Below are 23,720 nucleotides of genomic sequence, written 5' to 3'. Positions count from 1 at the left end.
GATGAGGAAGTTCCCAGGACATGGGACTTTTATTTCTAACATTGGGGCAGGACTTTACAAACCGGGATAAGTTGACCACAATAATGGAATCGGGAAGAGGAGAATTACTCTATGTAGGTTTTAATAGTCAGACACTTCAGGAGCGCCTAGGTGGCTCAGTCGGTTGAGCGTCCGACTTCAGCTCAGGTCATGATCTCACAGTCTGTGAGTTTGAGCCCCGCCTCGGGCTCTGTGCTGATGGCTCAGAGCCTGGAGCCTGCTTCCGATTCTGTGTCTCGCTCTCTCTCTGCCCCTTCCCTGCTCATGCTCTGTCTCTCTCTGTCTCAAAAATAAATAAAAACATTAAGAAAAAAAATTTTTTTTAAAAATAAAAAAAAATAGTCAGACACTTCAGAGAAATTGTGGCATAGATGCAGTCCAAACTTTGTTTTCCACTTAAGCACTCGCAAAGTCACAGCAGGCTCAGTAAGAAACAAGATGTTTATTGGGTGCTCCATACTACTGAGAAGGCGAAAATCCTTCTCAGAGATGGCTAGGTAGTCAATTCTAGTGCAAGTTCCGGCTGTCTTGGAATATTGAGACTGACTCAACATTTTATTGTAAAACCCTCTTGACGACCAGGACTTTAAAGACAACAGAGGAAGGAACAAGTATTTGGAGAAAAAAAAGAGGGTATATCAATACATCTAATGAAACCACATGCTAAGATTATTTGTAAAGGCATGCATCTTTTTCTTTATTCTGCTGTTCTCTTTCCAAGAGAGACTCGGGCTGAGTCACTCTTGATCGCGGGGAGGGTTGTCCTATGCATTAGGGGATATTGAACAGTATTCCTGGCCATTCTTGACTAGATGTCAGTTGCACCCCCACCTTGTTTGTGACAACCAAAAATGTCCTCAGGCTTAGCCAAATGCCCCCAAAGTCGCACACTCACCATCAATTATAATTGATCATCTATTTGGGCCCCTCTAAAAAATAGTAAAATACTGTCCAGAAACATTAATGCAGTCAGGAAGTGCACAGGAAAGCAAACTCTAGGGTTTGCTTGGTCCCCACTCAGTCATTGACAGCTTCCTGAAGGATGCAATGCAATCTTTGAGGGGGCCCTCCCATCATCCATGCACACCATTTCAGTGAAGAGCAGGCCCTCTGGCTGATGCGCTGTGTTCAGAACCTTGAAGGAACAGACATCGGTGCTCGACCCAACACCTGCCGTGTTGATAGGGCTCTATCAGATAATTAACTCAGCTCTCACAGACGCAGTTCAGGAAGGAAAAGAACATGCAAATCGTTGTTCCGTTTGCTCTCAAAAGCTGCTAATTGTCCCCCAGACTAGCTCCTAGAGGCACTTAGGTGTGTGAGAGATGATGTTCAAGCCAGGTGTTCCCACACTTTATCCTTCTCGTCCCCTGCTTCCATTTTGCCCTCTCACGATTTTCAGTTTGTTGATTAAAACCCAAAGTGGCGCACACACACACACACACACACACACACACACACACACACACATTTAAAAATTTGGCAATTATTCCTGGACTCATTAATGCAATAATAAGATTCCCTGGGTTTGGGACGAGGTTTATCAATCTCATATTTGCGGTTGGATAATTCCCTGTTGTGGGGACTCTCCCGTGTGTTGTAGGATATTTAGAGCATCCCAGTAGATGATAATTGTGTTGCTAGAACCCCAAGTGTCTCCTGACATTACTAAATGTCCCTGGGACACCAGGAACAGTAGACTACCACTGGTTTAGGGGATAAAGATGAACAGAAAATGAAGGGCAGTGATGTGAGATGTTTAGGAGAGACTCTAAAGAGAACGTTAAAAGTACATGTGCCAGGCTCTATCCTTGGAGGTTTGGAAGTCATTGGTGTGGGGTTCAGCTTGAGCGCAGGAATTTTTTTGTAAAAAAGTATCCCAGGTATTTCTGATGTGCAGACAAGGTTGAGCACTACCCGTCCAGAAAAAGACAGTCATGACTGGTGTTCAAATGAGGCTTCACAAAACTTCTCAGAAATCAATACACAGGGCACAAGCATGTCCCATTGGGCAGATATCAGTTCTAGAAATTGTGCACGTTTCTGAATGTCTAAGAACTGTTTTGTGCACCGGCTAAAGGGTAGGATGTGTGCTGGACAGTCAGAAAGCGAGACTCATCAGCCATTCTCTGCACCTTCAGTTTCTAGAATTTTCCAAGATTTTCTAGGTGTCTGTCCCACCTGACGTCCTATCTAGTGAACCTTCAAAATATGTCCAGAGTATAACCCTGTCTCATGATCCCCACTAATGCCCTTCTAGAAGCTTGTACCATTGTCTCTCTCAGGATAGTAATAATAATAAAATAATAATAATATAATGTCACTACCCCAGTTCCCTAGTCTTGGAGGCTACATGTAGGTGGAAGAATCATCTTTCTAAAACAGAGGATAAATTGTGTCACACCACCCCCCCAACAGATTCTTCTCATAAAATCTGAGAACCTCACAGTGATGTGCAAGGTCCCGTCTGATGGGTCCCCATCACCACCTCCATGGTCCCATGTTCTTCTACACCCTGGGCTTCTAGATATTTCTGGAGCATTCCGGGCAAGTTCCTCCCTCACCTGGTGCTTGCTCTCCCTGGAAAGTTCTTTGTAAGGCTCTCCTCTCCTTCCGCAGGTCTTTGCTTAAATGCTACTTTCCCATTTTAAGTAGATGTTACCTTCCCTCACCATTTTAAGTGAAGTTGCCACCCACAAGCATTCCTTACGTCCCCTTTAATTTTCTTCATTGTATTTCTTGCCACGTCTATTTGTTTCTTAGGACCTCAGTAACAATTCACTACAAACTGGGGCAGTGATAGGAATGTGTTAGGAGCAGCAGAAATTTATTCTCTCCCGCTCGAGAAGACTAGGAGTTTGAGATCCAGGAGGGGCAGGGCCGAATTCCCTCCAGAGGGTGCTTGCTGCCTCTGCTAGCTTCTGGAGCTCCAGACATCCCTGGGCTTGTGGCCACATCACCCTAATTTTCAAGATCAGTGTCTCCAAATCTCTCTTTCCTGTGTATTCACCTTATCTTTTTTCCTATGTGTTGTAAATCGCCTTCTGCCTCCCTCTTTTAAGGATACATGTGATATATTTGGGGCACACCTGGACATTATCATCCAGGACAATCTCTCCGTCTCAATTTAGCCCTTAATTTCATCACATTTTGAGAGACCCTATATCCATAGAAAGTGATGTTTACATATTCCTAGAATTAGGACCTGGTTTCTTGAGGGGATGGATGTTATTCAGACCACTCTACCCCTTATTTATTTTTCATACTATGTGTTTATTATAGCTTCCACCACTGAGATATAAAATGCACTGGGGTCAAAAGGTTTTTATTTTTAGATGTCTTACTCCATTGCTGTATTGCCCATCTAGACTATCACAAACAGTCAATAAATAATGCCTGCTATAGGACTCACTGGGCTGGTCGAAGGAGAAATCAGAATACGAGAAAGGAACAAATAGCAGCTGAGAATTTTATAGACTTGAGAAAAGAATACAACTCCCATGTGGATCGATACAAAGAAATCTACGCCAGACCTATGCATTCAAACTTGAACACACCGATGACAAAGAGGAAGAAAAGGCCAAAAAGAAGATATTGGGTGCTCCATACTACTGAGAAGGCGAAAATCCTTCTCAGAGATGGCTAGGTAATCAATTCTAGCCCAAGTTCCAGCTGTCTTGGAATATTGAGACTGACTCAACATTTTATTGTAAAACCCTCTTGACGACCAGGACTTTAAAGACAACAGATGAAGGAACAAGTATTTGGAGAAAAAAAAGAGGGTATCATTCCCAACCACTGAAGGCAGGCATTCAAAGGGAGGAATTTCAGTCCATCCAAAGAGCAAGCCAGAAAGCGGTAGAAACGGCCATTTCTTATAAAAAGAAGATCGAGTGTTGGGGACAGTTTGAAGCAAGCAACAACTCAGAGGCTGTGGCTGGAACTTTAATTGCTGCTGGAGAGCAAGGGGGGGGTGGACATCCAGGAGAGCTCACTCAGCATTTTGCTCCTTGCCTATTTGCACTGGGATATGTGTACAAGGATGTTTATTGCAAATCAAGTTAAATACTCAACCTGAAGTGTGGAAATTAATTGTGCTAGAGTCATGCATGAATTATCACACAGCAGTGGAAAGTGCATTAAGAGGAACTCACCTATCAGCATGATGACCTTCACAGATACTGTGCTGATTGAAGCATTCTGGAAACCGTGGGATGGAATGCAAACAGGACACAGCTGGAGAAGAAAGGATTCCATATACAGGATATACCGGTGGTACGCCTCAGATGGGTAAGGGCAGTGTGAATAATCCGGTACCCTAAAACTGTAGAACAATGCCGGGAACAGATGAAAAACCAAAACCCAGAGAGAGGTTAATGACGCCCAGGAGAGCACAGAGATGGACCGCAGAAGCAGGCACAGGGCCCTTCCCTTGTATTTGTTGTATTTTGTCTCTTTGTATGGTAGGTTGATCACTACATTGAACAGTGTGGTTTTTATGTCTGAACTTATTTATATGCAGGATCTGTGCCAAAATAAGTAAATATACAAAGAACAGGAGAAAACATGCAAAAATATTTTTTACTTTTATGGAGTTTTTACCTTTTCTCCTTTCAACATTTTTAAATGAGCCCGTGTTATTGCTATTTTTTTTAATCTTAAACAAACTAGTTCCCCTCACTTTGCAATGTCTGGGGTCATGGATGACAGAAATCGTCCGCACAGCAGACCAGCGTGGTTAGAACTCGTGTCCACGTATGGATGGTTCTCCGTGAAGGCTGCCTGAACCGTCAAGATACTATTTCTTAGCCGATTGCAACTTGAACTTAGTTGGAAAGAAGCCAGCCAGCTCTGAGTGTAGTTGGCACTCTGAGAAACCTCAGATGCTGTGAAGAGGCAGGGGGAGTTCACAAAACGCAGGCCATCCCTGGACATCAGTGGCTCCCAGGGCAAAGAGGATCCGAAGTGAGAGCCTACATCCACGTCTTGATGTAGAACGAGGGCCGTCCTGGCCCTTGAACGTTACACAGCAAATCTGGCCCCCCAGGTGTCCCGTATTAATATGATTAATTCCTCTGGAATGAACTTTGCAATTGCACATTTCAGCTCTGTATTTATAAACCCCAAGCACTGAGTTTCCTATTTTTGTTTCCTGTTCGTGCACCTGAGTGTCATCGATGCGGGTGAGCTCAGGGTAGCTCTGGAGTGGCCCCCAAGCACGTAGTGTTGGTGGGCACCTGGCTGCGGCGACATCGCAGGCAACATTCTTCAGGCGGCGTTTCTAAGCTCAGCTTTGCAAGGACGGAAGCCGATCCAATTTCAGTGATAGGAGCAACGGCCGGGGGCGGGGGACAGGAGAACTCACCTGCGCTCTGAAAGCCTGTTCCCAACACCGGAAACATTTTCTCCTTGTTGACAAATGGCCCCAGGGCTTCGCTGCAGGTCAGATCCCATTTTAAACTGTGGGTTCCCCACTTGCTACATATATTTGGTGAGACAGATCGTCTCTCCGATGGCCAGAGGCTTCAAAACAGATCCAGAATCCGGCCGTCTCCATCGGGCGCCTGGTGTGCAGCACTCGGGACCGTCTTTCCTCTGAAGACAGCGGGAGCCACCTGACCCGCCTCACCCAGACTCAGCAGGGTCCACACAGCAGCCACGGGAGCCCGTCCCCACCTTCTGCTCCAAGTTCCGAGTGGCCACCATGTCTCTCGAGCCAAAACCAGTCCCCGTGGCCTCCCCAGGCTGTGCACCTCCACCCCTCTGGTCTCAAATCTGCCTGTTCTCCTCCAGCAGCCCCACTCAATCCTGCCTCCTGGTGCCTGCTTCCCCACACCCGGCATTCCCAGCCCTCTTTCCCTCCTCTCCCTGCTGCTAGGAACCCCCATGCGTGAGGGCATCAGCCCCGTACAGAGGTGGGATGACAGGCTTCGATCGCAAAGCTGTAACGCTGGACATGTGGTTCAGTCCGTAGCACTTGTCATTAGCCTGCTACCCGTCCCCTGGAGTTTGCTCTTCACTCACCATCAGGGATGCCGCCCGACCCGATGCTGATGCCATCGCTGTCCTGGAAAGTGACTCGTTACGGTCAGTGCCGGCTGTCGATAGCACCGTGTCCTGGCTGTGGGCCGCTAATGCATCTGTGAAAGCAGCCTGCGGCGTGGGCAACAAACATTTGCCAGAGTGCTCATATTACAGCTTTATTAATTCATTTGTTCAGTTACATTCTCAGACATCTTATGTAGAAGCTTTTCTCCCTCCCTCCCCACCCCTCCCTCCCTCCCTTCCGCCTTTCCTCTCCCTTCTCTTCCTTCCTTAGTTCCTTTGTTCGCTTATTCATTTCCTCCTTCCTCCTTTCCTCCTTCCTTCCTTTTCTCCTCCCTCCCTCCCTCCTTCCACCTTCCTTGCTCCCCTCCTCTTCCTTCCCTTCCTTCATTCCTTCCTTCCTGCCTTCCTTCCTGCTTTCCTCTCCCTTCTCTTCCTTCCTTCCTTCCTTCATTTGTTCATTCCTTCCTTCCTCTTTCTTCCTCCCTTCCTTCCTTCTTTCCTTCCTTCCTTCCCTCCTTCCATCCTCACCCTTCTCTTCCTCCTTCCTTCCCCCTTCCTTCCTTCTTTCTTTCCTTCCTTTCTTCCTTCCTTCCTTCCTTCCTTCCCTCCTTCCTTCCTTTCTCTCTCCCTCCTTCCTTCCTCTCCCTTCTCTCCTTCTCTCCTTCCCTCCTCCCCTCCTTCCCTCCTTCCCTTCTTCCCTTCATTCCTTCCCTCCTTTCTCCCCTCCTTCCTTCCTCTCACTTCTCTTCCTTCCTTCCTTCCTTCTTCCCTTCCCTCCTTCCCTTCCTTCCCTTCCTTCCTTCCCTTCCTTCCTTCCTTCCCTTCCTTTCTTCCTTCCCTTCCTTTCCTCCCTTCCCTTCCTTCCTTTTCTTCCCTTCCTTCCTTCCTTCCTTTTCTTCCCCTTCTTCCTTCTTTCCTTCCTTCCTTCCTTCCTTCCTTCCTTCCTTCCTTTCTCTCTCCCTCCTTCCTTCCTCTCCCTTCTCTCCTTCTCTCCTTCCCTCCTCCCCTCCTTCCCTCCTTCCCTTCATTCCTTCCCTCCTTCCTCCCCTCCTTCCTTCCTCTCACTTCTCTTCCTTCCTTCCTTCTTCCCTTCCCTCCTTCCCTTCCTTCCCTTCCTTCCTTCCCTTCCTTCCTTCCTTCCCTTCGTTTCTTCCTTCCCTTCCTTTCCTCCCTTCCCTTCCTTCCCTTTCTTCCCTTCCTTCCTTCCTTCCTTTTCTTCCCCTTCTTCCTTCTTTCCTTCCTTCCTTCCTTCCTACCTTCCTTCTTTTCCCCCTTGCTTCCCTTTCTTCCTTCTTCCCTTCCTTCCTTCCTTCTTCCCTTCCTTCCCTTCCTTGCTTCCCTTCCTTCCCTTCCCTTCCTCCCCTCCTACCTTCCTCTCACTTCTCTTCCTTCCTTCCTTCTTCCCTTCCCTCCTTCCTTCCTTCTTTCCCTTCCTTCCCTTCCTTCCCTTCCTTCCCTTCCTTCCCTTCCTTCCCTTCCTTCCCTTCCTTCCCTTCCTTCCTTTGTTCCCTTCCTTCCCTTCATTCCCTTTCTTCCCTTCCTTCCTTCCTTTTCTTCCCCTTCTTCCTTCTTTCCTTCCTTCCTTCCTTTCCTTCCTTCCTTCCTTCCTTCCTTCCTTCTTTCCTTCCTTCCCTCGTTCCTTCTTTCCTTCTTCCTTCCTTCCCTCCTTCCTTCCCTCCCTCCCTCCTTCCTTCCTTCCTTCCTTCCTTCCTTCCTTCCTTCCCTCCTTCCTTTCCTTCCCCTTCTTCCTTCTTTCCTTCCTTCCTTCCTTCCTTCCTTCCTTCCTTCTTCCCTTTCTTGCTTCCTTCCCTCCGTCCTTCCTTCCCTCCTTCCTTTCCTTCCCCTTCTTCCTTCCTTCCTTCCTTCCTTCCTTCCTTCCTTCCTTCTTCCCTTCCTTCCTTCCTTCCTTCCTTCCCTCCCTCCTTTCCTTCCCCTTCTTCCTTCTTTCCTTCCTTCCTTCCTTCCTTCTTCCCTTTCTTGCTTCCTTCCCTCCGTCCTTCCTTCCCTCCTTCCTTTCCTTCCCCTTCTTCCTTCCTTCCTTCCTTCCTTCCTTCCTTCCTTCCTTCCTTCCTTCTTCCCTTCCTTCCTTCCTTCCTTCCCTCCTTCCTTTCCTTCCCCTTCTTCCTTCTTTCCTTCCTTCCTTCCTTCCTTCCTTCCTTCTTCCCTTTCTTGCTTCCTTCCCTCCGTCCTTCCCTTCCTTTCTTCCTTCCTCCCTTCCATCTTTTCTTTCTCTCCTTCTTGACCTTCTCTTAAGGGGAATCAGAAATTTATATTTTGAACTTATTTATCAGTTCAGCTAGTTTTTCATTTTGTAATCCACTTCCTGAATGTGTTAGCATTATTTCTTTTGCTTTCAAAAGGATTATTCCCCTACCTTAAAAAAAATTTGGTCCTCATCCTTTATCACACAAGTATAAGTTCTTCCAAAGCTTTTAACATTTACATTCACTCTTACATTGGTATTTGTCACTATCACTTAGACTTAGTTCTGTAGTTAAAAAGATCCCCCATTTGCTTCTTTCATGGCTTACTGCCTCCAGTGGTATTTTATTTTCATTAATCTATCATTTTGTTGGAATACATGCCCAAATGCTTATTTATTTCCAGGAAAACTTATGAGTGATATCTTTCTGATGTTCTTGCACATCAAGGAAAATCTCTCTCAGCAGGTTTTGTATGGGGGTGACATTTCCTAAGGTGTTTTATGACCATCTCCATGTGAGTAGAAGGAAGTGTAAATCAGGCTAAGATCTACTCTAGAATATGTGTGTTAACATAGGTACCTGAGTTAATGTTGTGACACGTGGCCATCCATATCTAAATTCCTAAGTGTTGTTGAAATCTGTCTCATTGAGCACAATGCTCAAGAATCCTTCCTTCCTTCTCAGAAGGAAGAAAGGGGGAAAATGAGCCAGTGAGAGATGAACCCTCATCTGTGGTGGGCAGAAGGGGAAAGGAAGACAGTCCTCTGCTTTTTTTGTTCAGATGCCAGAAGCAGGATTTGGAAGTGTCTGGGCTTCATCACTCCTTAGGGTGCCATGTCCCCATTTTCTCAGCTATCACTGGATGGCATCCTCGGTGGGAGAACACACTGGTGCTGTGGTCCATCGCCATCCATGACCACGTCACTGGGGACCGACCACAGCGAACCCAGCAAGAAGCACCTGCAGATCATGGGCATGGCATGAAAATTAGGGACAAGGACAGCTTGTCCCATTTCTTTTACCATCCATTTACTCGTTTAAAAATAAAACTTTCCCTGGGGCACCTGAGTGGCTCAGTAGGGCAAGTGTCTGGCTTTGGCTCAGGTCATGATCTCACAGGTCATGAGTTCTAGTGCCGCGTCAGGCTCTGTGCTGACAACTCAGAGCCTGGAGCCTGCTTCAGATTCTGTGTCTCTGTCTTTCTCTGCCCCTCCCCTGCTTGCTCTCTCTCTCTCTCTCTCTCTCTCTCTCTCAAAAATAAATGAAAAACATTTAAAATTTTTAAAAATAAAATAAGACTTTCCCCCTTTTCAAGTGCCTGCTGTTAAGAATTCCCCACTTTATCAGATCATAGAATTGTGTCAATTAACATAGACTTTTTGAAGTCCCTTTCACAGCTGTGATCCATGTAGAGGAGAGGTGTTTGTGGTCGTGGATGGTAGGAGATCTTTAATGTTACAGACGCTCCCCCAAGATTTCACCGAGTGAGATCTAGAAGTCACCTGCTTAGGCAATTCTGCATAAAACACTGATTCTTACTTTCGTTTAGAACATTGTTTAATGAACCAATCATTATAATATAGCAAGTACAAGATCAAATCGAGTTTATTAAAGATAAGTCCTGAAGTCACATATTTACCTCAGCCTGGCAGGATTTCCATATCTACAACTTTAGTTATTTCGTGTGTATGTGCGTGTGCGTGTGCGTGTGCGTGCGTGTGTGTGTGTGTGTGTGTGTGTTTGGCAGACGGATGGTTTCTTATGCATGTTTTTATTCTTTTTTATCCCCCTCAAATATCATGAAAATGTCATGAAAAATCGAAAAGGGAAATGAAGCCGATAGAGCACACATTTGCAAACAGCAGATATTCGTAAGTTTTGTGCAGGATAAGTTTATTCATTTTCGTAAATGCATTAATGAGATGGTTTTATTATTCCTTGACCTTTCAAGGCTTGAATGTATCCACTTTGTTCTCTGAGATATTGTAACTCAGGAAATGTCTTTTTGGAGAAAATGCTAAAACGGTGCCTTTTTTAGTCTTCACCACGGGGAGTAGCTTCTGACATTTTTGCACATTAAATTACATTACATGTGAAGTTGCTTTTATTTGAGGTTGTTATGTTTAGATAGTGTGACTTAATGGAAATACGAAGTATATGGGAAGAGATTAAAATACAAGAAAAAAAACAAGGCTGCTCTGGGAGGGAAGAAAGCAACAGATTTCTTTCAGTTTTCAATTAAATCTGCCATCAGCATGTTTTGTTAAACCCAATCCACATAGCTTCTTCAATTACGAAAAAATAGGAAGTTTTGCAGACTTCTCAGGAGACTATGAGAAATTCCGTTTTCCACTGGGTGCTGCCTTATCTTGACGTTTTTTAAGCCACTCTAATTGCCATTAAGTGGTAGCTGCCTGTTGCCTAAAGGCCTGCTTTCGTAATTTTTAGGGTTGGAGCAGATTTTCCTAATGTTTTCAGTTATTCAGTCTCTTTTGCTATGAATTAGCTTTTCATATGATTTCATCACGGTGCTCTTGAGGGTTCTTTTTCTTCCTGATGTGGAGCACTTCTGAACCCAGGCGGGAACTAATCCATTTTGGGTTTTATCCCTTGTAAATCCCCTCTCTGTCTATGGCTTATGTTTTAAAGTGGCTTACAGTGTCTTGCCTAACCTACCAAAACTTTTGGCTTTATTAAGTGACTTGGCATGTTGATATTTTTCTCAAGGACGGTTTGTGTGTTTGGGGTCCTCAGAAAACTTTTCATCATCTGACCTCTGAAACATATTTTAGTACGCTTTCGTCCAGTTGTTGGACATTTGGAAACTTTTCCTTCACCTGATTTATGTTTTTAATTTTTTAAATAACATTTATTTATTTTTGAGAAACAGAGAGAGACAGAGCGTGAGCAGGGGAGGAGCACGGAGAAAGAGAGACACAGAATCTGAAGCAGGCTCCAGGCTCCCATCTGTCAGTCAGCACAGAGCCCGACACAGGGCTTGAATGCACGAACCGCGATATCATGACCTGAGCCAAAGTCCGATGCTTAACCAGCTGTGACACCCAGGCGTCCCTTCCTGCACCTGATTTTTTAAAACGTAGTGTAATGGAGGGAATCTGTTATTTTTCTCCACCCGTCTGCATGCTGGCACCATGCACCAAATAGGCTGTCCATTTCTGCCCCACCACGCCCATCATTCTGCAATGAATGGTTGCCATAGTGTAAGATTCTTTGTATGCTTTATCTATTGCCTATCCCTCCACTTTGTTCCTTTAGTCAGTTTGACCAACTGGTGTCACCCTCTTTTAATCACTACAAACTTTCTAATGTCATATATTCTTTATTTAAAAATTTTTTAATGTTTATTTTATTTTTGAGAAAGAGAGAGAGCATGAGTGGGGAGGGGCAGAGAGAGGAAGACACAGGACCTGAAGCAGGCTCCAGGCTCTGAGCTGTCAGCACAGAGCCCGATGTGGGGTTCGAACTCGTCAACCGCGAGATCATGACCTGAGCCGAAGTCGGACGCTCAACCGACTGAGCCACCCAGGCGCCCCTCTAATGTCATATATTCTAACATGATTCTCCTCTAGCTATTTAGAATGAGAATTTCTTCATCTTTATTATCCTTCTTCCAGATATTATTGGTAATTCTTGGACACTTACCTTCCGTGATTCCAGCTTCTCCAGGGTAAAGAAATCCTCTGTTGGAGGATAATAAACATCTTTAAAGATACTGAATCTTCCCTTTAGTGGACAAAATAAATCTACTCATTTGTTACATCCTCTTTCATGCTGTTCATAAACCTGTTTGTTTCTCTCTATCATGGGCTTTCATGTATTCGTATATTTTAGGCAGTTTAGAGTTGAATTTTTGTGTATTTTTAATATAGAGCTTGTCAAGTGGTGTTTTTAAATTATTTGTTGCTGGTATAAAGGAATGCAAATTCCTTTTTGCATATTGCTCTTGTATTCAGCAGATTGGAGGAACTCTTTGCTTAATAGATTCCCTGAAGATTCTCTTGGATTTTCTTTGTAGATAATCATACTCTTTGTGCATAATGATAACTTTTCTTCTGTCCCCTACTCTTTTCACACCCTTTGAAACATTTTTCTCTAATTGCCTGGCTTGGCCTTGCCACGTTGGTTTCAGTGTGTCTTAACTTTTATCAAACAATATTGACATTGCTGAATGTAGTTTATGGTGGGATTCAGTAATTTATTGAATATTCTACTTTAAATTGTTACATGGTTCATCGTGTCAGGGAGGAGAAGACGTCTCCACCACCCACTTAGGTTCCATACGGAGGTGGTACCAATTTAGCAGACAAAAGATGGAGCAATGGGAGAAAAGACAAAGTTTATTCACAGGCATACAGGTGTAGGAGCTCGCCGAGAAAGTGGCTCTGGGGTCTACAGTTTATGTTATATACTGTCTTCGTGGAGGTGGTGGAGAAAGGCAGTCATGGAAACGCAAATAACTTAGGAAATACAAGTGAGTCTTTAGGAGAATATATCGTAGGTTGTATAGATTTGGGACAATGTTTGCTTCCATGATTTCTCATCGTGGTACCTCACTATTAGGAGCCCATTTTCCCAGATCCAAGATGCCTCTTGGGAAGGGCAGTTTACGGCAGTCGAAATGTTTGGGAAGGCCCTGGTCTTAGGCAGAAAAGGATAGTTCAGACAATGCCTTTTCCCACATTCGTTGATTCTCAAATGTCTTCAGCTCAAAATAACTTCTGTGTCACGGCAGGATATCCTGAATCCCTTCAACCACATTAATAAATTTAACTACACACTGTATTTTTATGTGAAGAACGCATATGCCCCCGAGTTCCCATCTGCCCTCGGAGAGAAAGCTCTTCACTCTATTCTAAGCATCTTATTCTCAAGATGGGTTTTTTCCACTGGCTTCTGCCTCAGGGAGCCCAGTGGCCACCTGACAGGTCTCACCTGCTCTCAGGCCCGGCCGGCCCTGTCCAGCCTCTGTTACGTTTTCCTCATGGCACAGATCCCCTTCTGTTACTGCCTCGCTCCTTTGTTGATGGGACTGTTCGATTATGGTCTGCTTTCTCCCCCAGAATTCACGTTCCATGAAAGGAGGGGCCATCCTTTTCCGGTATGTGCTGTACCAAGAACCGTGCCCTCCCCCTGTCCCCACACACAGCTGGCGCTTGAAGGAGTGTTGTTTCCTAAACAACATGAGTTAACCTGTGTTAGGCGCCTGCCAGAGCCAGGATTGAATCTTTTCTTTAGTTTTCTTTTTTTTTTTTTAATTTTTGATTTATTTTGAGAGAGGGAGAGAGAGAGAGAGAGAGAGAACATAAGTGGGGGAGGAGCAGAGAGAAGAAAAGACAGAATCCCAAGCAGGCTCCACACCATCAGAATAGAACCCGACGGGGGGCTCAGACTCACAGACTGTGAGATCATGACCTGAGTCGAAGTCGGATGCTCAACCGACTGTGCCACCCAGGCACCCCCAATCATTACTTTTTTTAAGATGAGCATTTAGGTGGATGTTTTTGCCCACAAGAACCTTCAACGCGGCCTCATCGTTCCGCTCTTTATTAGCAATTGAGAATCATATCCTGTGACATTCAGACATTATTACCAACATGGTCTTCTGTCCTCAGCTCCTGTGAGAGTTTCTCCTTTTGAGTCTTCCTGACTATCTGAATGTTCCCGGTTACACGATTAACCATGTAACAATTTAAAGTAGAATATTCAGGGGAAGACGGCCATCCTTGTGCCAAGGAGAGTGACCTCGGGGGACGGCAGCCTTGGACTTCCAGCCTGCAGAGCTGGGAGACCAGAATTCCTGCTGTTTTAGCCACCTGGGCAGTGCTTCTTTATATGGTGGCCCTAGCAGACTAACATAGCTGGACGTAGCCCAGTGTCTCCTGGACGCTGCAAGCCAGGTGTCCACAAGGCTAGGTTCCTATCAGAAGCTTAACCAGGGGAAGGTCCGCTTCCTTTCTCCCTCAGGCTGTCGGCAGACTTCCTCGCCTGCAGTCACAGGACTGGAGCCCCTGTTTCCTTGTTGGCTCTCACCTGGGGGCTTCTCCCTGGTCCCAGGAATGGTGCAAAGTGACCCAAGGACACAGCACCGACTTTTTCTCCTACAGAAGGTGAGGGTAGACCACTCGCTCCTGTTCTGGAAACAACCCACGCCTTCTCCGAGTATAAACGGATTCAGGAAGGTGGAAAGAAGGAAACCAAGGTCACAGGCAGTACCATCCCAGGGGTACCCGTGTCTGGACTTTTCTACGGGTGCACATCCTTACCCTCCCGCCTAATTAAACAGTCCATGAGTCGCTGCATTTCCTCTCTGGGCACACGAGCCGTCCGCCGTCACCGCGCTTGTCTTCCATGTGTGTTCTCTCAAACAGCGCATTTCCCTTGTCCTCAGCATTAAAGTAAATAACAGGAACAGATATGGGTGCTGCTGACACCTTGTCTCTATGAGTGAGCTAATTCCCAGTCTGAATAAGTGTGGTAGGGAGCCATGCCACCGATGCGGCGGATAGGTCACTCTTCCCGGTAAAATAATGCACCTGTGCTCAGACATGGTGAGGACGGCTCCAGAAGCAGGCTAGCAGCTTTCTGTTAAGCACTTTGGACCCACCCATAACGATTAAGGCTGAGTACTAGACTCATTGCTTTGTAGGAGCATGTGAGTCTTTATTTTTTCGGCAATAAGCGAATAGCAGAGAGACCCCGGACCTTGATCGCTTTTAGTGTGGGCCTTGCTTCCTTCCTTGGGTTTCATAGGGATACACGTCTGTGGACACTGGCACTTCGGGCCTCTCTCTCCCCAGGGTCCTCTGTCACAGGTGGCCCAGCCCGGCTTGTCCCACATTCTACTTTGCAATGCTCTCTTGGCCACACGGAGAGGAATGCCAGGTGCTCTGGGAGTCCCACAGCTGCACGGGCAAGCCAGCCTGCCTCTGTCGTCCAGTCCAGGGAACTCTAGCATTCTGCAGGGACATCAGGTCATTGATCAAGCAGCCATTTATCGAAGGCATTCCATGAGCGAGACAGTTGACAGGAATCTATCATCAGCCATGACTCAACCATGTCTGAGCAGAGTCTGACTGAGGAGTATTACGAATCTCATATTTCCCTCTTACTCCAGTATGCAGAAAATCTTGCCATGTCCCTCGAAATCATTGTGGGGGAGGAACCAGTGGCAACATTGTACCAAATTAAGGCCACCTAGCACAACTGAGAAACGTGTAGAATACGTCCAAGTAAGTGAAAGGGTACTAAAGGGGCTCAGAACATGCTACCCTGTCTACACCGCTGTGTTGGTTGTTTTGAGCTGAAGGTACTTGAGAAACAGCAGAAGCACCAAGACCCCCCGTTTCCAGGGAAAACCAGGGCACAGGCTTCCCACGAGCAAGGTGTCCTCTGCACCACGAAGAAAAGAATGTTCTTATCACCAGAGCCTGGGAGTCGGTCCAAAATGGACCTGTAGAAAGAACCCAACAAAAACCCATGTTTATCTTCCATTAGTTTTCCTCCGGTATTTCCCGCTAAGTTCATACAGTTTATTGTCCTGAGAGCACGAACCCTTTTCCTGCTCTCGTCAGTTCTTCCCAAATTTATCATCTTTTGTTAAGAAAGATGGTATATAAGGGCGCCTGGGTGGCTCAGTGGGTTAAGTGGCCAACTTCAGCTCAGGTCATGATCTCACAGTTAGTGGGTTCGAGTCCCACGTCGGGCTCTGTGCTGACAGCTCGGAGCCTGGAGCCTGCTTGGGATTCTGTGTCTCCTTCTCTCTCTCTACCCACCCCTCCCCCCGCCACTCACACTCTGTCTCTCTCTTAAAAATAAATAAAACATTTAAAAAAAAAATGTATATAAGCTCTCTGTACAAACCACTTGTTTGGGTCTTCATTTTTGCTTTTTTTAATATTAAATATAATTTATTGTCAAATTGGTTTCCATACAACACCCAGTGCTCATCCCAACAGGTGCCCCCCTCAATGCCCATCACCCACTTTCCCCTCTCCCCCACTCCCTATTAACCCTCAGTTTGTTCTCAGTCTTTAAGAGTCTCTTATGGTTTACCTCCCTCTCTCTCTGTAACTTTTTTCCCCCTTCCCCTCCCCCATGGCTTCTGTTCGGTTTCTCAGGATCCACATACAAGTGAAAACATATGGTATCTGTCTGTCTCTGGCTGACTTATTTCACTCAGCATAATACCCTCCAGTTCAGTCCATGTTGCTACAAATGGCCAGATTTCATTCTTTCTGAATGCCAAGTCGTATTCCATTGTATATATATAAACCACATCTTCTTTATCCATTCGTTAGTTGATGAACATTTAGGCTGTTTCCATGATTTGGCTATTGTTGAAAGTGCTGCTCTAAACATTGGGGTACAAGTGTCCCTATGCATCAGCACTCCTGTATCCCTTGGGTAAATTCCTAACAGTGCTGTTGCTGGGTCATAGGGTAGATCTATTTTTAATTTTTTGAGGAACCTGCACAGTTTTCCAGAGCAGCTGCACCAGTTTGCATTCCCACCAACAGTGCAAGAGGGTTCCCGTTTCTCCACATCCTCGCCAGCATCTATAGTCTCCTGATTTGTTCATTTTAGCCACTCTGACCAGCGTGAGGTGGTATCTCAGTGTGGTTTGGGTCACTTTTGCTTTTGAAATCACCTGCGTGCATGCAGAAATAGTAGGTAAAATGTGGATGCTTCTGTCCTGTTCATGGCTCTTATGTCAGCTTAGAGTTTAGGCCCTATCCCAGACCCTGAGGGTACTATGGGAGTGGTTTTCCTCCCTTAGAACAGCCAGACCATTGAATGCCGTGTGGTCCATAGAAATGATGTGCAAGCATTTATAGAGATGGAAGGTGATTATGACCTGTTGTTAAATTTAAAATATGATCATCATTGGGGCGCCTGGTTGGCTCAGTCAGCTGAGCGTTTGACTTTGGCTCAGGTCATGACCTCACAGTTCAGGAGTTCAAGCCCTGCATCCAGCTCTCTGCTGTCAGCACAGAGCCCACTTTGGGTCCTCTGTCCCCCTCTCTGTGCCCCTCCCTTGCTTATGCTCACTCTCTCTCAAAAATAAATAAACATTAAAAAAACCTTTTTAATAGCATGAAGTCATTTTCCATAAATAAATATATATATGCATGTCTAATGTAATGTCATATTATAATGTATATAGAATGCATGTATAACTATAATACATAAGCATATTTCTGTAAGGATATCTATATGCACAGTCAGACATATACACTCCTGTTGAGTATGTGTATGACTGCAACAGGCAGGCAGCCAATTTAGAACATCTAAGATCTGTCGTAACAGTGGTATGTTGAAAGAAGAATGAATGAAGCTTGCTTTGAAGTCTCACCTAAATTTTATTCTTAGATGTCTCTATTTTAGCTTTACTTTTATATGGTTTGCAGTGCATGGTCAGCAACATATCGGCCAAAGATAACTTCTGTTTATATCTCCTTCCATATCTGTCTGCTTATCTACCTCCCTACCTATCTCTGTGTATCTCGATGTATGTATGTATGTATGTATGTATCCATCCATCCATCCATCCATCCATCCACCCATCCATCACATCTATCTATCTATCTATCTATCTATCTATCTATCTATCTGTCTACCTATCCATCCATCCATCTACCCATCCATCCATCATGTCTATCTATCTATCTATCTATCTATCTATCCATCCATCCATCTCTCCATGTATTCACCAACCCATCCAGCTCTCCAGCCAGTCTCAAACATCCATCCATCCATCCATCCATCCATCCACTCAAACATGTAGCAACTCAAACATCCATCCATCTACCCATCTACCCACCCACAGACTTATCTACTCAAACATCCATCCATCCATCCATCCATCCATCCATCCATCCATCCATCATATCTATCTATCTATCCACCCACCCATCATATCTATCTATCTATCTATCTATCTATCTATCTATCTATCTATCTATCTACTGTCCATATGCCTGTATGTATACATTTTCCATGGGTAGCACTGAATGGTTGAACTGTTGACAATGCAGATTTTTGCATTTTGTATAATTTATATAGAATAAGCTTCGTCTACAATCATCAGCCCTTTGAGACTCTGGTAGCAGCATTATTAGTTTGAAGTCATGACTTGTTCCTTGTTGAGCCCTTCTTCGTCCCTTTCTCTTCTGAAGACTCATTTGCTGCATATTTCCCTGGACCTAGAGTGCCCAGCAGACAATGCACCCCCATCTAGCTGTTAGTTCACACCTGGCCACCCCCCCACGCCCAGCTGGCTGTGCAGGCACGGGGACAAGGGGAGATGTGTGTGTGTGTGTGTGTGTGTGTGTGTGTGTGTGTGTGTGTGTATAACCTGATGGGAGACAGATTCCTTTTGATCTTTCCTGGGAGATAACATTAAATGTAAGCTTTTTGAAACAGCGTCTTGATTGCAGATGCTCGGCTTCCCGTGGAAAAGACAAAGCCAAATAAGTAACAATATTTCCACTAAGTTGTGAATCTCAAAGGGCCCGCCATGGTGCTCACTTCAGGGACATAAAGATGGACAGATGCAGAGATGGACAGACACTATTCCTGGCTTAGACAAGCTTGCATTCTTGCAGAGACCCGCCTTTCCTCGGTGTTTCTTTCACAGGATTGCAAAGACCCAGTGAAGAGTCACCACTTTGGGGCCACTGCCTCTGAAAAGGCTCTTGGGGGGTTCCCAACCCTCTGTAACTCATCCATTTCTCAGAGCTCCTGAGATATCGTTGATGGCATGATGGGGGCCCAGGTCCTCTTCCTCTAGCAAAAACCATTCAGTGTCTCCCTGTCACTGCCTGTTGCAGAGATGTGAACTCCATATCCTTGCTCAGATGTAAACTAGAACGATTTATATATTCTAAAGAATGGTTTCCATTATGATCACTAGAGCTTGGTGCACCAATTCCCTGGCCTCCCGAGTCGGGCTGCCCACTGCCGCAATCGGCAGCGAATGCTTACTTTCCGAGTCTGGAAGGCGCTGTAGACGGGAGGCACGGCCAGCCCGCCAGGCAGGGTGCTGACTCCGGGAAAGCAGTCAGTGCTGGTAATGCTGTGGGTTCATAGTCTGGGGGATCAGACGGACAAACAGGATATTTGCTCTGTGTGAGTCACCTGGGCCCCAAGAGCAGGGCACCCAGAGAAGAAACCACTTCACGGCCTCAGAGCACAGCCGGGGAAGCACTGATAAGCTGTGGTGAACTGGGCAGATGAACGGCTTTGTGCCATCCCAAATGGACCTCGCGCTTAACATGCTCAGCAACCTTGGACCCTCCCTTAGTCCTCCGGGTGACCTTTCTCCCTCCAGGGACGTTGCACCAAAAGGTGCTACGTCCAACCCCACACATGGCATCCTTTTATTTGCCTTAACGGGAAACTCGGGCTATGATGGACAAGCCAGGTGCTCGGGAGAGGTTGACAGCATGCACTTTGGGGCAGACGAGCAAGGCACAGCGATGACCCCTGGCCACGGGGAGACACTGGAACACACACACACTCCCTCTTATTGGCTCCACAGGAAACCAGGTCACTAAAAATGACTATAAGCCAGACAAAGAAAGCAAGACCTTTTGTCCAGCGGCGTGAGCACCTGCTCCTGGATGGGGAGGGCCGAAGGGGGGCTTCTGGCGGCCATGCACAGCAGCAGCCACCTCCTGCATCGCTTGGAAGTGCAAACCGCACATCCAGCCCAACGAACAGATGGTGCTGACACTTCATTTTGCCGCGCTTAAGAGTAAGGACAATGGCAAGGGGGTGCCTGTGGAACACTTAACACCAAGAGTTGCTACTGGGTCCAGACAAAGGGGAACGGAGGCCACTTTAGGGCATGAGAGACCGAGGGGGTAACAACAGCAGTGCACGAAAAGAAGGCTGCATGAGGCTCGCTGTAAAGACCCACTGACTCAATCCTGGGCGCACCAGGGGTCCTCAACCAGCTTGACTCTTCTGTCATTTCCAGCACACGTGTGAGCAGTGGTGTCCTGTGCGTGTCAACGTCAGTGGCTCTGGTTCCGAGGGTTTAGTGCCTCCAGATGGAGCACAGTTAGCTCGAGTGGTGGTGATGATTCCATCATCAGTGTGGACAAAGGGTGAAGTTGCTTAGCCAGATTCTGTGTATCCTGTTTGCCTGGATCCCAACTCCTTTCTTTCAAGGAAGGAAGGAAGGAAGGAAGGAAGGAAGGAAGGAAGAAGGGAGGGATGGAGGGAAGGAGGGAGGGAGGGAGGGAGGGAGGGAGGAAGGAAAGAAAAGAAAAGAAAAGAAAAGAAAAGAAAAGAAAAGAAAAGAAAAGAAAACAACAAGTTTAGTTTCTTTGTGCCTTGGGTTTGACAAAATCAGAGAACTTTATGAGTGAAATGTATCTAAGAGCCTGCCATAAAAGACAATTGTCCAAAAGATAATAGACATATGTCGGCTCATGCTCTGAGCTGAGGGTCCCATCATTTTAAGGACTGCACAGGGCTGCCCAGCTCCACTCAAGCAGCATTTGTTGAGCTGTGCCTGGGGAGCAAAACACCTGTGGCTAATGTCATTTAGGGTTGGGGGTCTGTGAATAGCCCTTCTACTGAGCCACAGATAAAAGCCACCCACGATGCTTTCGGTGACTCAAGCACAGATTCCTTTTGCCTGGGGAATCAGGAAGGAGTTTCCAAATGGCCCATAAACTGGGTCTTGATGGGTTAGTAGCACTTGGAGAGACAGAGAGAAGGGGAGGGAGGAAGGTCCATTTGAAACTGGAACCCAGGCAGAGGGGCCTGCACAATTGTGTGGTGTCCCCAGGGCATCACGAATGGATGAGAGGTGGGGTAGGGGCATAAGGCACAATCAGGCAATATGGTGGCAGGTGAGATTGGAGGGCAAGTAGAGACAGACCCCAGAAGATGCTGTGTGCTGTGTTGAGCAATGTGGTTTTATGTCAGTCTGTGCAGTGTCACCTGGGGACTTGAGTAGGGAGTTGGCATTCCCTAATCCTAATCTTTCAAGGGGGTGAGTCTAGTGGGCTTGCCAAAGGGCTTGGGGATGATGTGCTCCTTTTCAGAGATTCAGGTCCCTTGGGCTACAGTCATCTTGAGAATGACTCTACGTCCAGGGATTATGTACAAGAGTATAGATACCTACAGACTAAGGTGCTAAGAGTATACATACATACCATGTAGATACCTATGCGTAGGACAGAGGGCAAAGGGTTGGCTGCCTTGGGGACAGCATTTGCCTCTGGATCTCTGTTGGATTTTAAACTGAGTTAACTGGCCCCTGCTCACTCACTCCTGCACACTTTTGAGGATGTGGCAGGAAGCCAGCATCGACAGGTAATGCTGTTATACAGACGAGGGACCCATGGGACCCTGGCCCTGACTTGCTCCTTGATACTCCTCTTCATCCTCCAAGCCTTGTATGGGAATCCTGATCATGGAGACATTGGCCATAAACTGACCATGACCAGAATGATGACTGTTGACTTGCAAAGGCCGTTTGATGCAATGGTAAAGACTCATGAGAAGAACTTAGTGTCTCCTCCCCTATTAAAGAATCTAGTCGTTATGTGCACTAACACCATACAGGTTAATACCCCAGTGCAGTTCATTTATATATGCATCCCATTCTCTTAAAGCCCCCGAGGGCCCCACAGATGTCATCTCATTAATCTCCCTGGCACTTTTAGGAGCCGCAAGACAGCCCTGGGGCCATGGGTTACATTAGGGAAACCAGAGGGAGACAGGGAGTGTCTTACTTCAGGCTACAGGGTCTATTTCTATCCTGGCAGAGACAACTCTTATTCTGGAGGGTTCTGCCCACAAGCCATCGTTGTCACACTGTGTGGGGGGATAGAGGCTTCCGGAATGCTACCATGGGCAGTTGGCATTTCACATGAATTCTTTCCAAGAGACTGACCAAAACTTGTTGACTCTCCATTCAGGAATGTAGAAACAGATAGGCCATTCTTTCCATAGGGCATCTGTCCATGTTTGGCCATGGTTTGATCGACTCAACTATTTTAGGAATTCAACTTGTTTTGGAGGGCGGGAAGTGTGTTTTCGGGGGAATGCAGCCATGATCGAAGGAAATCCCATTGGAGACTTTTTGTTTGTTTTTGCTTTAGAGGAGACATTGTCAAAAATTAACAGTGAGGTATTGAAGTTCTACTTAAACAGAGAAGATACGATAGATTGTTAGATGGGGGTAGGTGTTTTTCCAGAGTCCGTACACAGTTGTAAAATAAAGTGCCGATGCCATTGGTGGGTATCAGATTGTGTAAAATCACGATGTTGTTGTTGTTGTTGTTGTTGTTGTTGTTGTTGTTGTTGTTTTACAAGAAACCGTGCTTCTTGTTACTCTGGCAAACCATCCAGTGGTTGAGAAAGACTGACCCAGTCCTGCTTCTAGAAGATGCATTTCATGGAGCCCTCTAAGCATTCATAAAACTTAATTGTTCCTTTCTTAGTGAACTCCAACCCTTTTTAAAGAATTCATTGTATGCTATTACTTTTTTTTTGGTTTTTTTTTTTGTTTGTTTTTTTTTTTACAAAATTTTGTCTAAGTTCTAGTTAGCTAACATACAGTGTAGTATTGGTTTTAGGAGTAGAATTCAGTGATTCATCTCACATATAACCCGAAGTTCTCATACCAACTAGTGTTCTCCTTAATGCCCACCCCCATCTATCCCATCTCCCCACCCACCTCCCTTTCATAAACCCTCAGTTTGTTCTCTGTATTTAAGAGTCTCTTATGGTTTCTTTCCCTGTCTCTTTTTCTCTTTTTCCCCCCTTCCCTTATGTTCATCTGTTTTGTTTCTTAAATTCCATGTGATTGAAATCATGTGGTATTTCTCTTTCTCTGACTTATTTTGCTTAGTGTCATACACTCTAGCTCCATCCATATCATTGCAAATGGCAAGATTTTATTCCTTTTGATGGCTGAGTAGTATTCTATTGTGTATATATACTATGTCATATTTATCCATTCACCAGTCAGTGGACGTTTAGGCTCTTTCCATAGTTTGGCTATTGTTGATAACAGGGCTATAAACATTGGGGTGCATATACCCCTTCAAATCAGCATTTTTGTATCCTTCGGATAAATACCCTCTAGTGAGACTGCTGGATCATAGGATAGTTTGATTTTTAACTTTTGGAGGAACTTCCATACTGTTTTCCAGAATGGCTGCACCAGTTTGCATTCCCACCAGCAGTGCAATTTACATGCTATTACTGATGTTTACTTACCTAATCTTATAAAATGCGTGGCACAATACATGTAACATAAATGTTACATTTTAACCTTTTGTGAAAGTGTCTAGATCAAATGCCATTAAGTATGTCCACATTGTTGCCCAACAATCACCACCATCCATATCTAGAACTGTTCTCCTCTTTCCAAACTAGAACTTG

Source organism: Panthera leo, chromosome Y (assembly GCF_018350215.1).
Source record: "Panthera leo isolate Ple1 chromosome Y, P.leo_Ple1_pat1.1, whole genome shotgun sequence".
NCBI lineage: Eukaryota > Metazoa > Chordata > Mammalia > Carnivora > Felidae > Panthera > Panthera leo.
The sequence above is the reverse complement of the archived record's forward strand: the minus strand, read 5'-3'. Positions refer to the sequence as shown.